The 15532-nt window shown below is 38.1% G+C and overlaps 1 protein-coding gene across 4 annotated transcripts in view; it reads right to left on the bottom strand.

Moving 5' to 3' along the window:
• Positions 1-15532, bottom strand: part of METAP1D (methionyl aminopeptidase type 1D, mitochondrial) — a 91596-nt gene that overhangs the window by 21201 nt on the left and 54863 nt on the right. The window lies entirely within an intron of this gene.

Below are 15532 nucleotides of genomic sequence, written 5' to 3'. Positions count from 1 at the left end.
ATGGAGTCTCACTCTGTCACCTAGGCTGGAGTACAGAGGCTCGATCTTGGCTCACTGCAACCTCTGCCTCCCAGGTTCAAGCAATTCTCCTGCTTCAGCCTCCAGAGTAGCTGGGACTGCAGGGGCACACCACCAGGTCTGGCTAATTTTTTTGTATTTTTAGTAGAGAAGGGGTTTCACCATGTTGGCCATGCTGGTCTCAATGTCCTGACCTCATGATCTGCCCGCCTCGGAATCCCAAAGTGCTGGGATTACGGGCGTGAGCCACTGCGCCTGTCCAGACAATAGTTTTAAAAGTCCCCAACAGGTCACAACTACATGGCAGGGGTCAGAAAACTATAGCTCAAAGGCCAAATCTGGCCTGCTGACTGTTTTTATATAGCACAAAACCTAAAAATGGTACATTTATTAATGGTTGAAAAAAACTTTTTAACCCAATATTTTGTAATACATGAAATTCAAGGGCCGGGCGCGGTGGCTCACGCCTGTAATCCCAGCACTTTGGGAGGCCGAGGCGGGCGGATCACAAGGTCAGGAGATCGAGACCATGGTGAAACCCCGTCTCTACTAAAAATACAAAAAATAAGCCGGGCGCAGTGGCGGGCGCCTGTAGTTCCAGCTACTCGGGAGGCTGAGGCAGGAGAATGGCGTGAACCCAGGAGGCGGAGCTTGCAGTGAGCCAGGATCGCGCCACTGCACTCCAGCTTGGGCGACAGAGCGAGACTCCGTCTCAAAAAAAAAAAAAAAAAAAAGAAATTCAAATCTTGGTGCCCATAAATAAAAGGTTTATTGGACCACAGCTACCCTCATTTGCTTACAAATGTCTATGGCGGGTTTTGACCTACAGTGAGGTAAGTTGAATGGTTGTGAACATGTGTTCCTGACCTAAAAAATACTCTTTGACTCACGAGATCACAGTCATAAAACAGTAGTGTCAAAATGAAGGTTCTGAATAGCCTATAATATCCTATGAAATGCAAGGCTGGGTCGATAAAACTCCGCATATAATCCCACCTCGTCTCTACTAAAAATACAAAATTAAGCTGGACATGGTGTATAGTACCTTAATCCAGCTACTTGGGAGAAACTGAAGGCAGAGAGAACTGAACCGGAGAGCAGGAATTATAGTAAAACCAAAATCATACACACCTCAGCCTAGATGAAAGAAAAGAAAAGAGAAAAAGAAAAAGAAAAAAGATGCAAAATCTTGGGCCCCGTATCGATCTACAAACATAGAAACTGGTGATGGAGGCGGGCAATCTGTGCCTTAACCAGCCCTCAGGGTAATCCTGACGCACATGAAGCTTCAGAACTACTGGCCTAGAGTAACATTTCAGCTGTGAAACATAATGAAAACGTGAATTGCAGGTAAGTACTGGCTTCAGAACTCTGGATATCTAATTGACTTGGGGAAAGTTACTGATGCAAACAAACTGCAGTGGTCAGTGATTCAGGGTGAGGTTTCACTCAATTATGTTCCTCCTTAAAGTGGACTGTAATATTGTTGAATCTAACTTATAGAGGTGTTTGGGTACTATTTTAAACAATTTCAAGCATCAGACAAAATGTCAATAATATCATTTCTTTAAAAAGAAGTTGCAAAACTCAGGTCCAGTGACACATACATGTAGTCCCAGCTACTCTGGAGAGCAGCTGATGCGGGATTGCTTACACCCAGGAGTTTGAGACCAGCTTGGGCAACAAAGTAAGACTCCTGTCTCTCTTAAAAAAAAAAAAGTTGCTTGATAGAGGCAGGTATGTATTCTGTAAAGTTTTTAAAGTATAATATTTCCCAAATGACAATATCACCAACCCTAGTATTGTCAACTGATATATGAGGGACAGGGTAGTATCCTAGGAAAAGCAGACAGTTGGAAAGTAGAAGCCTGGACTTTTGTTTCAGCTCTACCACTTATTAGCTGTGTGGCCCTGCACAAGCTTCTTCATTTCAGTCTCAGGTGAGAATTAATTGAAATAAGAAATATGAAAGTGCCTTGCATTTAGAAGATACCCAATAAATAATAGTTCTTTCAAGAATACATAAAAACCTGTAATCCCAGTGCTTTGGGAGGCCGAGGTGGGAGGATTGTGAGATCCCATCTCTACAAAAAATAAAAGAATTAGCCAGATGTGGTGGCTTGGGCCACCAGCTACTGTAGTCCAGCTACTCAGAAGTTCAGCTACTCAGGAGTCAGTCCAGCTACTCGGGAGTCTAGCTACTCAGGAGGCTGAGGCAGGAGAATCACTTGAGTCCTAGAGTCTGACATTGCACTGAGCTATGATCACACCACTGCACTCCAGCCTGGGCAACAGAGTAAGATCCTGTCTCAACAAATAAAAAAATAAAAAATAAAATTAAAAAAAAGACTACATAAAAAATAAAATGGGAAAGAAAACAGGGCTCAAGTATAGTTTCTAATACTGAACACTTATTATGTCTCAATTACTGTACTAGGCACTTTACATATGTTAGCTCATTAATCTTCACAGAAACTATATGAATTGTGAACTGTTATTACTCCATGTCACAGTTGAAAATACTGAGGCACACAAAGGAACATGCAGTAAGTCCCAAAGCTGAGAGGGAAAGCAGGCTAAGTTGCCTCTACAAAATATATTACTTCTCTCACAGGCATGAGAAAAACAGGAGCTAAAATACAGGGAAACACCCAGAAAATTTAAAAGTCATCACAAAACTATTGTTACTACTACTATTAAGTTATTTTTCCAAAAGCAGTGATGGGTTGACCTAACCCATCCACTACCTCAAACCAAGCTGCCTTCGCTGACCAAACACACGCTTCGCGGAGGTGGCTGCCAGAACTATTAGTTGGACAGTCTGTGGATATGAAATGGAAATTTTGGAAAGACTCAGGTGGACTCGATCTGTGATTCCACCTCCCTAATTGCATTGCTAGGCAGGACCACATACAAGACACAAACTCACAAGTGTTTCCCTTCTGAGGAAAGTATTATAATTACTATTAATAATGACAATACTAATATAAATACTAATAATAACAATGGTTAAAATTTAATAGACATTTAGATTAAGCTCAGTGCTAGGTGCTCTACATACATTATCTCTTACCAGCTCTGCCATTAGGCAGGTAGCTGTTAACATCACTGCTTTATAGATGAGGAATTAAGGCTCACATGTCTGGTAATCAATGACCTGGCCCCAAGCTTAATCCTCTAAGTCCAAATCCAGTGCTGTGTCTACCATTCCAGTTCCCTCTCAGCAGTGTGTAGGGGCTCTATGAGTTCTATTCGCTAGTGTGTTTTGTTATATAATGTATTATTTCAGGGATTAGATTTCAAGGTCAGTTTTTTAATCATGAAAAATGTACATATCATGTAACTAGTTAGCATTTAGAATGAAGACACTTTTCATGAAAATTCTTAGAAATGATCCAATTGGGAGGCACTATGGTAGTGAAAACAGCATGAGCTTGGAGGTCAAACAGGTGTGAGTTACCAAAACTTCTGAGACTCATTTTCTTCACTATTAAATGGAAGTAGTAGTGTTCTCTCTACCACGAGCTGATGCGAGCATTTGCTGAGACAAGATAGATAAACCATCTTTTAAAAAATAGGTGCTCCATAAATCCTCCTTTCTTTTCCTTTTCCTTCTCTACTCTTCAACATGTTTACCTGAGGGGTCTCTAAATGCCTTCATTCATTCAACAACTACTTAATGAACTCATTGCATGTGCCATGCTCTGGATTAGAGAATTCAGTGGTGAACGAGGTGACAAGGTCCCTACTGTCAGGGAGCTTACATCCTTGTAGTGGGAGGCAGACATAGACAAATCAACAAATGCATTTGATTACATCAGATAGTGCTATGCATGATGAAAAAAGAACCAAAGTGGCACAGCATTGGACAGAAAGTTCTACCCCTGGTCCTGCTAAGAGCTATGTGATCTTGAGCAATAACAATAACAGTTGACACTGACTGACCAAGAGCTTACTGGTGCCAAGCTCGGTGCTGAGTACTTCAAAGACATTATCCTCTGAGGTGCAGAAGCTCAGTAAAATGAGAGAGTTGGGCTTCACAATCTTTGAGGTCCCTTCAGCTCTGAAACGTGTGCCTTCATTCAGCACTATCTGATTGTCATGCTACATCCCAGGCATCGGGAAGATGTAGCCTCTGATCAATTTTAGGACTCATGAAGATTTTTTTCAATGTGGTTGATTACATGAAAGATCATCTTTATCAGTGTTATCAAGTTCAAGTACACAATCATTATAGGGGGAATCTTTTCTATGTACTTAAACTTGAAGCATGAAGTCATCAGGCCTCTAAGACTAGGATATCTGGATGAGGCTTTTGAGACATTCACTTTTAGGATGAACAGTGTTGCCAAGGTACCTGCCCTGCCAAATGACAGCCTCACTGCCGAAAAGATGCAGACACACCCACACATGACTGGATGGTAAAATTTGAAACGTCAGGAACACAGCCTGAACATATCCAATCTGTTGACAATTATGGTTCTACATTGTATTCAGCAATTTCACTTTCATAAGACACTTTTGTATTTGAAATGAATTCTTTTCTTTCAATCTGATAAAAGACACCCTTATAAATGTTGTCACAAGGCAACAGGATAATAAGGTGCCATACTGTGTTTATTCCACTAACTACTCGTTACAAATGATTCCATCTTTTTATTAGAAATAAAATCTGGTGTTTTCACAGGTGAAATGAAGAAATGGGCATAAGTCATGGTACCTTTAGAAGATAATGGTCCTCCAATTAGCCTGGCAAAGAAAGAGGGGTGGGCCCTCAACTTTGTTTATCATAATATAAATAAGTAGTAAATTTTCTAAATGCTGAATGAGCAAAATTAAAATCCCCAGTATCCATTATATTCAGGGTCACAGAAAGGATACCCAAACTACAGTAACTAATGTAGATCAACGTAGAAATGGTCTCTTGAATTTCCTATATATAATTCATTTCTTGACAAAAGCACTGCTGATACCTTATAACTACATCTAATTTCCAACTTGCTACCACCAATATTACAACAAATTTGATGCATGATGACCATCTTCAGAGACAGAAATGGCCCCTCCGTCTCCCACACACTATCATTTATTCAGGATTCACTGCATACTGTGTTTTGATAAAGCTATTTGGGGAAACAAGACTCAAGTGTGTACTAATTACTATAAGGGGCAAGTGGACTAATGTGACGTTTTAGAGACACCAGTGGGAAATCACAAGAAACCTCAGGGGAGTAGAAGAGCCCAGAACAGCGAGGAGTTGCTTTGTACTAATTTGATCTTGTAAGAGATGATCGTAGTATTGTTACTGGTGATGACCTAACACCAACTCTATATAGGATTTTTTTAGGCAGTAAATCTATATGTTATTTGTTATGAATACTAGAATATTTATTGTTATCAAAGGTAATAATAAGACTTATTTTTAGTGTTACAAGAATTCTATCAGCACCTAGTCTGAGTTGAATGCTGAAAATTATAGGTAACTGCTTCCTGCACTCCATGGAAGAACACACTGTGCAGCCTGAATGTCTCTTGAAATTGCTCTGTGTCCTCTGGATCCTGCAGCACATTTTTTCATATTTCAAATTTGTATTTGGAATGTAAATCTAGGTTACAGTTTTAAATATTTTCATATTCAGTAATAACATCCACTTCTAAAAGCTGCATTTTATTTTCCTTTATAGATTAAGCCTGAAGGTGGGATTATAGAATTCAAGTATGATGGAGGGAGGAATGCATTTTAAATAACTAATGTTGCTGCACACAATATGCCCTATATTTATTGGCCTCTTACTCAGGGTCCATTTTAATTGTTATCTGCTCATGCATCCTATACTACATAATGAAATGCTTCCATTTCACCCACTGAGCCCTGGGTTTTCATGTGCACCTTTACTAATGACCCTTAATTAAGCTGATTTTATCCCTGAAAATGTGAGTTTTCTTTTGGTCAACAAGTATTTTTAAGGGAGAGGTCTGAATGAACTTTCAAAGAGACATTTAAAATGCTGATTATTTTAAGAAGTTGTAAAACTGAACAAAGTACATTTGTACTCAAGTGTGGGCTACCAACACACATATTTTTCATTGTATGTTTCCAGGGAAGCACTTTCACCCTGCAGTGTGCCATCAATCCTCAGTTACGTTACATTGCAGAGGTATCAAATATCTGGGTAGAAAACAACACAATAAAGTAGCTGGGCACTACTTTACATTAGCTACCAATGTCAACCAGAGATAATATGTGATTTAAAAGACACCCTGTAAAATGTCTTACTGAATACATTTTTTTCATAATGATCAGTAAACGCCAAAGTCTAGTAACAAAACTATTATTTATAGCATGTTAACATCTAATTGATTTTACAAATGGAGGCAATTATTTTGGATGAAGAGAGGAATGCCTGCCAGATTTAAATGATTTATGATTACCAAGAGAGAAAAACAACGTTTTGCTAATTCATTTTCAAATATGATTCTTACATTCATTGATGATTTTAATTTTAAACCAAATGATTTGCTTAATAATATATTAACTTTAACAACAAAAAAAAACCCAATTTACTTTGTGACAGCAATCTGATACATTTTTAACTGTTTAAAAATGTTGCCTCCTACAGTAAGCTCAGAAGGGATGGTATCATAGGAATATATTTTCCAGGTGCTGATTTAGACCCACAGAAAGATTACACTTCATGAACTCCAACCAATTACTCAGAGTAGGAGCACAGGCTCTTACAGCGCTGTGTGCTTCAAGTCCACAAGAACACTGCAAATGCATCCATGCCTTATATTTCTTGACCTAAAACACTGACTGATTGCTTAACAGGTTTCATAACGTGTACAAATGTTGCTAAAGAAAAATTAAATAGTCTGCATCACTCGATATAACTCTTTTATTGATTTTTATAATCTAGTACTAAGGTGTATGTTTCAAAATAAATGAGAAAGATTGAAGGTTCCTTCCCATCTCCAGGCAACTTAAAGCAGAAGGGAAGCTCACATTTCACAAGAAATAACCTGTGCATTTGTTGAGGGGAAAAAAAACCACATGCACTACTAGGGAATGCCCCAGGCTGAAGCAGATACTGACTGCGCAAAGCTAAAGGACAAGAACCCTTGAAACTAAACAAAAGCAAATTCATCTGTTGACAGATGTTGATTACATCAAAGCAATAAGGAACTCCCCCAATTCCCAATTTTTTAAAACAATTAATACAGCTCTACAATATGCACAATAAAGACAAAGTTAAGTTTTTTAACTTATCATAATAAACGTTAGTAAACTTGTTTTAAAAGAGTTCCAGTTCAGTTACAAACTATTCTAGTGTGTTTTTAGCTATGGGCTTCTCCAAACAGTGGTTTATTCATTCCCATGGACATGTCTGGGAAGCCAAGTTGGCCATGCCATCAGCCCCTTCCTTCCAGGGGTTAACTGCTCTGGCTGCCAAATAAAATACAGAGCGAGCCATGTAATTATGGAGACAGTCAAAGGGCAGGCTCTATTTTGAAATCTATTTGCACAGACAAGGTCTTCCAATTGAACTTACAGGAAACAAGCTGGTAAAGAGCCTCCTTTTCCCCAGATGCTTTCCACACTTTTTCTCCAATGCAGGAAATCGTGGATATGGACACCATACACCACTGCTTCCTGGATTTCAAGCTAAGATGCCATTACAGAGAGAAAAGTGGATCTGTTTCACCAACCTTTAAAAAATATTTTTTTGGCCTAATTAACAGCGTTTGGCAACAGCCTCTGGATGATAAAGTCACAGTGTTTATTTATTAAACAACATTTCTAAAGAGGATGCAGGCCCAGTTGGTATGCAGGTGTTGGAAAACAGCTCATTTTCTTTAATGCTGAAAATAAAGCACATAGCTGAATCTAAAATATACGGGCATAATACTTGTCTGAAATAAATATTCTACTTCACATCCAACAGTGTTGTCCTTGAAATTATTTTTACCTAAGACCACTAAAACAGTAACAAAGTTCCCACAGAAATAAAAAGGAAATGTGTAAAATATTTTAAGTGACAAAAAAGTCATAATTCACTTTTATGCTGAAGTATAAAAGTTCATCCTAGTTGTTTACTGCTCTAACTTTGCAATTTTTATGAGGATGCATCATTCTCATATTAAGGTAGGACTGGGCCACTACTACTAATAAAACTTCACCTCAAATGAAGTTGAGATGGATACTGGTCTGTAGATGTCAGAATTCATCTACAGCCTGGGAGTCCTGGTTCTAGAAAAGATGAACTGGAAAGTCGGTCATAGAGCACTTCTGGGGAGAGGAAGGGCAGCAGCCTGAGGGTACCCTCTTCCAATAATAACAACATTTAAGAATGGTGCCCAGGTCACTGCAAAACATGACCTTCCCCAAGGCCTAATCAGGAAGTTGGCTCTGTACTATATCCCTCCTCCTTTAAATAAAATTATTAATAGCAACTGATAGAGAATAACATCAATGACAAGTTCAGAAGTGGTTTACGAAAATACTTCATTTTGCTTCTTTACAAAAGCTAAATCCAATAATATGTGATTATTCACTAATGTACACCACCAGCCCACAGGCATCTGTATTTAAACAAGAAGCATTCCCCTCTTTTTGGGAAACAAAAACACCTCAACCTACTCTAGAAACACAGATCTATAAACATTCCTACTTAATAATGTAGGCTCCTGCTTGTGAGTCTAGGAAAAAAAATTCCTTTAGGCTGGCCGAATTATAGCTGCGGGAAGGGTGCCAAGATTATAGTCAGAAATCAAATATAAAACTAAAAGCTGATCGTTTGGTGGGTAAGTAGAAGTTACATAGAAATGTTTAATTTGTACAATAGGGCTATTGCATGGAATTTCTCCATTTGAGACAAAAAAGTTTACTTCAAAATTTAAATTAAATTCATCTTTATAATCATAAAGTATTGAGTCACAATGAAATGGTATATACTTGGCAAATCCCATTGTCTCTCAGCTAAAGTTTAGAGAAAAGCAGCTTTTTAGCACTTCAACAATACACATACTCAGGCAACTTCTTAGACAAAGAAATATTGTATCCTTACAGAGGAAATAAAGAAGCTGTTTATTAGGGCCATGGTTAAAATGTAATAATTCATTCTAGTTGAGCCCTGTGAAAAATGTCATCAAAATATCATTTTCTTTGCCAGATTTTCTGGATGCCGTAATATCATTTAAACACAGAATAAAAGACAAGCTCTGATCAGAGTACAAGCACAACAGTAAAATGAACTAAAACCGAATGCTCTGTCAAAGATACAGGAAAGAATTTCACACAGTCCTGGTACCCAGGGAATGCACACTTCTAGGTTAGCACAGAACATCTGGCAAATTTCAACCTTCCAAAGTCTCTCAAAAGAAACATTCCTGTTACCTCACACACTTTGGTTAAAGAAGAGGAAAACAGAACGATTTTATATTAAAGCACACAAATCAGAACCAGAAGTGCAATTTCATAGGAATCACACATGGAACTCAATTTTAGAGAAAGTCTATATAAAAACATCATGAGTTTTTTTAAAAAACTGATATAGTGAGAAAATCCTTCTTTAATTCTTAAAAAAACCTCCAGACCATTCATAAATACTACTGTCATATACTACTTAAAATATTAGTTATTTCGTATTAAAATACCAATAACAGAAGATATGAGGGCTTATAATCTATGATCAAAAGCACAGACTTAATATATTTTTAAATTATATTAAAGCATTTGAAAAGAGCATGATTTCAGTCTTCATATTACAATAGTGTCAACTAAATTCTATATACAGCATGCCCTAGGTATTCTGTTGGATGTCTTTCTTTCCTTTTTTCTTTTCAATGGGCCATTTAAAGTTATTGCCACATAAGCAAACCATTGGGATGAAATAGCTCAGAGCTTTGACCAAAATTGTAGTATCAATACCAAAAACAAATAAGACAAAAAACAAAAAACCCTACATCTTAAACTTCCTGAGAAAATTTTCACTGTACATCTCTAAGTGAAAGGCATGGGATAGAAAGAAAACATGTGAATATAAGTCTTATCGTGGTATTTTGACAACAGTGGGAGTTTTGTCTCTGCCCTGTAACCAGTCAATAGGAGTGGTAAATCGGTAGGTAGATAGGTCAACAATTACCACCTAAAATAAGAAAGCTAATGCTTCAGGAAAACAACATATTTCCAAGCTTCTGCAGTTGAGAGTACACAGATTCACGACAACAGAAGCCAAGATCACTCACCAAGGAGTTATTTTCAACCAGAAAAATAAAGAGAAAGTATACAGTAACCTCTTCAGTAAAAGCAAAAGCTCCAAATTTTCTGAAGGCAGCTTTTTGGACTGGTATAGTTATGTTGCCACAAATAGTTTTACACTCAATTCCACTAGGTATACTTGGTTGACCATATGAATACTCACTCGACAGTTTTGGGTATTAATGCAAAAAGTACAATGTGTTAAAATGGCACAGGCTTAAAAGGGGAGCTCCATAGAAGGCTGCTTACAATTTGGCCCATATATATGTGTGTGTATGTATATGTATATAAACATAAATATAAATATGTATATAAGTAAATATATGTATATAGATAAACATAAATATAAATATTTAAATATATATACCTACATATTTAAGGATATGAATTTTCAACTATCTGTTACTTTTTGTACTAAAGATTAAAAATTAAGTCAGGCTGACACCTATAAACCCAGCACTTTGGGAGGCTGAGGGCTGCAGATTGCTTGAGTCCAAGAATTTGAGACCAGCCTGGGAAACATGGTGAAACCTTGTCTCTACAAAAACACAAACATTAGCCGGGCATGGTGGCACACACCTATAGTCCCAGCTACTTGGGAGGTTGGGGCGGGAAGATCGTTTGAGCCCAGGAGGCAGAGGTTGCGGTGAGCCGAGATTGCGCTGCTGCACTTCAGCCTAGGCAACAGAGTGAGACCCTGACTAAAAAAAGTTAAAATAGGCCGGGCGCGGTGGCTCACGCCTGTAATCCCAGCACTTTGGGAGAGGCCGAGGCAAGGCCGGATCGAGTCAGGATATCGAGAGACCATCTGGCTAACGATGAGCCGATCTCTACTAAAAATACAAAACAACCGGCCAGTGGCGCCTGTAGTCCCAGCTACTCGGGAGGCTGAGGCAGGAGAATGGCGGGAACCCGGGAGGCGGAGCTTGCAGTGAGCTGAGATCCGGCCACAGCACTCCAGCCTGGGCGACAGAGCAAGACTCCGTCTCAAAAAAAAAAAAAAAAAAAAAAAAAAAAAAACCACCACAATCACCAACAAAACATGTACTCTTTATCTGTATATAGCAGGCTGCTTGCTTCTCATATCTGAAAACACTTAGCCAACACCAAGATTATTCACACAGTAAAATGACAAATTCATCATCTCATATTTAAAGTTTTTAATATTGCCACAATACCAAAATATTTGATGTGTAAAACATTTGAAACATATTTATTGTCTGAGGGGATGGGACACTTTTTGAAGTATACTGCTACTGGAGTGTTACAAAGAAACCTCAACCCTTGAATGCCTAATAAGGTACAGTCAATTTGGGGGTAAAAAGAAGGAAACAGTGTGAAATTTTAAATTTTGTATTTTGCTTGTGAATGCACCATGAGAATTTCCTCCAAAAGATATGCTTTCCTATTTATATTTACTTGAGCTCTTGTTTAAATTGGTTTTCCTTCTCTGAGTACTATTGGTTTACTTAAACAAGTTAGTTAAATTTTTTAAGCCTTAGTTTCCTCATTTGTTAATGTGGATAACAATACCTTCCTCACAGGGTTGCTATGATAATTGTATGACATGATATATTGAAGGTGGCATAAGGTAAGCACTCAATAAATGGTAATTACTATCATTGGTTACCTGTGGGAGGAGGTCACTCTAAAACGGACTAATCAGTAGGTAGAAACCAGCCTGAATTTTACAACGTGCCTTGGATAATCCACAAAGCAAGTAATTCACAAAGTAATCATGAGATCCTAGGTTGGGTCCCAGAGCTGCTACTTAAAAGTGACACTATCCAAAGCACTGGGCCTCTCCTCACTCCATCACAGGGCCAACCTGAACCCCAAATGAGACTGCAGATGTAGAAACACTTTACAAACTGGACAGCATTTCATGATTGTAGTGTATGAGAGAAGGCTCACACTCACTAGGATGAATTATGGACAGCCTAATTTTGATGTTTTCCTGAGAGTTCCTGCTGGGCCCTTGCTAGTATGCTGATGGTTAATGATGAGGTCTAAGGAAAATTCCGTCCTACATCCATAGGCATAAAAGGCCCTGGCTTTTTTCAAGAATCATATCTTTCTAAATATATAAGAATACTTCTTAAATTTGTGAAAGGATGGGATGGGAGAAATTATGTTATAGGAAGATTCTATTTTGCATTGAAGACATTCCCTGTGAAGTGTACTATCACAAACAATTTTAAGAGTTAGATCGGAATGCTGCTATTTTGGCTGAGCGCTGTGGCTCACGCCTATAATCTGAGCACTTTGGGAGGCGGAGGTGTGCGGATCCCTTCAGCTCAGGAGTTCAAGGCCAGCCTGGGGTAACATGGTGAAACCGCGTCCCTATGAAAAATACAAAAATTAGCCAGGCATGGTGGCATGTGCCTGTAGTCCCAGCTCCTCGGAAGACTGAGGTGGGAGGATGACTTGAGCCCAGGAGGCTGAGGCTGTAGTGAGCCAAGATCGCACCACTGCATTCCAGCCTGGGCAAGAAAGTGAGATCCTGTCAAAAAAAAAGAAAAAAGAATTCAGCCTTTTTTATTCTGTTACTAAATACCATTCAGCCAATGCCGTGCTTAGCCATAAACTTTAATGTTGCCCTTGGTAACCTCAGTTTGTAAGAATTTAAACCTATTTGTCTTGGTGTGCAATCTGTTTAGCAGAAATATTTCAGAGCTCAACAAACCTTATTGTTTAAATGTATCAAGAAGTCTTCTTTGCATAAAAATTCCTCTTTATTAAACAGTGATACAGGAAGAACTTATTTACATTTCAAGCACTACCAACATAACATCACTTATGACAAAAAAGGCAAGCACTCCATAAGAAATGCTCAATCACTGTCAATCACAAACACTAAAATATACATAAACCAAAGCACGCCGTGTGAACTGTATTAAACTCAGCTAAACACAGAATTACCAACAGAACAAACAAAAAAACAAATAATTATCAGTGCCTCACAGACCTATTTACACAATACACAAAATAACTTGGAAAGGTGTAACCATGGAAACCTGATAGCCTAAATTCAGTGCCTTTAAATTTTGCATTTATTTAATCACTGTGCAAATTATGTCCTTACAAAATTTAAATATTTTTAAAGCTGTCAAAGCTTATCTTTGTTATTAGATCATTGATTGAAATAGTTTCAGCTATAAATTAGTTATCTTTAAAATTATTCAGAGACCAGTTTAATGAAACTATGATAAAAATGTCAAACAATTTTTTCTAATTTTGTCAGAAAACTATTATTTCACAACCACTGATTAACTGAAAAACTCAACTATTTACAGTAAGTCCCATAATAGTCAAGTAATATTAACAGACACTTTGACATAAAGACTTACCTTAAATTCATTCTGTTGCATGCAACCACCCCCACTTCCTCTAATTAGCTACTAAAACAGAAATGCTACTAGTTGTTTTGGTTTAAAAGTTGTTTTTACTGACAATTACCATTTGAAGAGTTTAATATTTAATGCTATAGTTAGTCCTAATGTCTTATATTTTATTTCATAATCTAAATGAGTAAAATATTATTTTGTAGTTCACTGGCTCCCACACTTAAGCTGTAATGTTCAGTGTGTATTTGATTATGTAGATGAGCAATGGATGCTGTCTGACATGATTTAAATGGGTCAACAGTATTTTCCTAGTCACATTAATCATCCAGACAGCTAAAATGAAAAAAAAAGGTCCTTGAAAACTAAAACTAGAGAATCTATTCACACAAATGACACTTACCATCAGTGGATTATCTAGGATGTGGTTAAGGAGAAGGAAGAGTTACAGACTTTGAACATATGTTTCATCATTTATTCAGAAACCACTTCAAGACCCTAGCTCTATTTTCAGAATCGAAGTAAACACCCACAGAAAGAGATTTCTGAGATACCAAAGTGTAATTAAAAAAAAAAAAAAAAAAAAAGCATTACATTGCAATCTTTGAAACTTTTTTCATTCCAGAAAAAATAAAATAAAATTTGGGAAGCCCAGCTCTTAAGTGAGGCTGAGCCCTGAGAGTCGGGTCAGGCTTATTGTATGTATGAAAATACACAGCAGCATAGGTGCACCAAAATCTCACAAATCACCACTAAAGAACTCCGTCATATATATATATCCTCCATGATATATATATCCTCTGTCATATATATATAATCCTTTTATTTTGAGATGGAGTTTCACTCTTGTTGCTCAGGCTGGAGTGCAATGGTGCGATCTCGGCTCACCACAACCTCCGCCTCCCAGGTTCAAGTGAGTCTCTTGCCTCAGCCTACCAAGTAGCTGGGATTATAGGCATGTGCCACCACGCCCGGCTACTTTTATATTTTTTAGTAGAGATGGGGTTTCTCCATGTTGGTCAGTCTGGTCTCGAACTCCTGACCTCAAGTGATCCGCCCGCCTCGGTCTCCCAAAGCGCTGGGACTGCAGGCATGAGCTACTGCGCCCAGTTTATATATGATCCTTTTTAGTGGTTTTGGAGCATTCCCTTATACGAAAGGATTATGTAGTACCTTATTTAAACAATGATGAGCATTTTGGTAGGTCCTTTCTGTTTTGGTTTGATTTTTTTGCTTTATATAATGTGCTTTTTCAAGTACAGTTGCACAAGTGATTACTTCTTTTTAGTTTAAATGTGTAAAAGTACTTGTAGGTTAGGCCGGGCGCGGTGGCTCAAGCCTGTAATCCTAGCACTTTGGGAGGCCGAGACGGGCGGATCACGAGGTCAGGAGATCGAGACCATCCTGGCTAACACGGTGAAACCCCGTCTCTACTAAAAATACAAAAAAACTAGCCGGGCGAGGTGGCGGGCGTCTGTAGTCCCAGCTACTTGGGAGGCTGAGGCAGGAGAATGGCGTGAACCCGGGAGGTGGAGCTTGCAGTGAGCTGAGATCCGGCCACTGCACTCCAGCCTGGGCGACAGAGCAAGACTCTGTCTCAAAAAAAAAAAAAAGTACTTGTAGGTTAAGAAATACGCAAAACTTTAACTTATTTGCAAAACTGTTCACAAACACTGCAATTTGTATTACTAATGATGCCTATTTTCTATACCTTTACCAATAGTTTAACGTTAAAATCTGTTAGTCTGATAAATGAAAAATGGTATCTCACTTTTACTTATTTTTCTTCAGATACTCCTGAGGTTAAAGATCTTATCCTTTGTTTATTTCTGTATCCTCTTTTGCGAAGTCTTCTATTAGGCCTCTTGGGTTGTTTTTCACCTGATTTATTTATTTAGTTATTTGAGCCAAA

Source organism: Papio anubis, chromosome 10 (assembly GCF_008728515.1).
Source record: "Papio anubis isolate 15944 chromosome 10, Panubis1.0, whole genome shotgun sequence".
NCBI lineage: Eukaryota > Metazoa > Chordata > Mammalia > Primates > Cercopithecidae > Papio > Papio anubis.
This window is presented reverse-complemented; position numbering and strand designations above follow the sequence as displayed.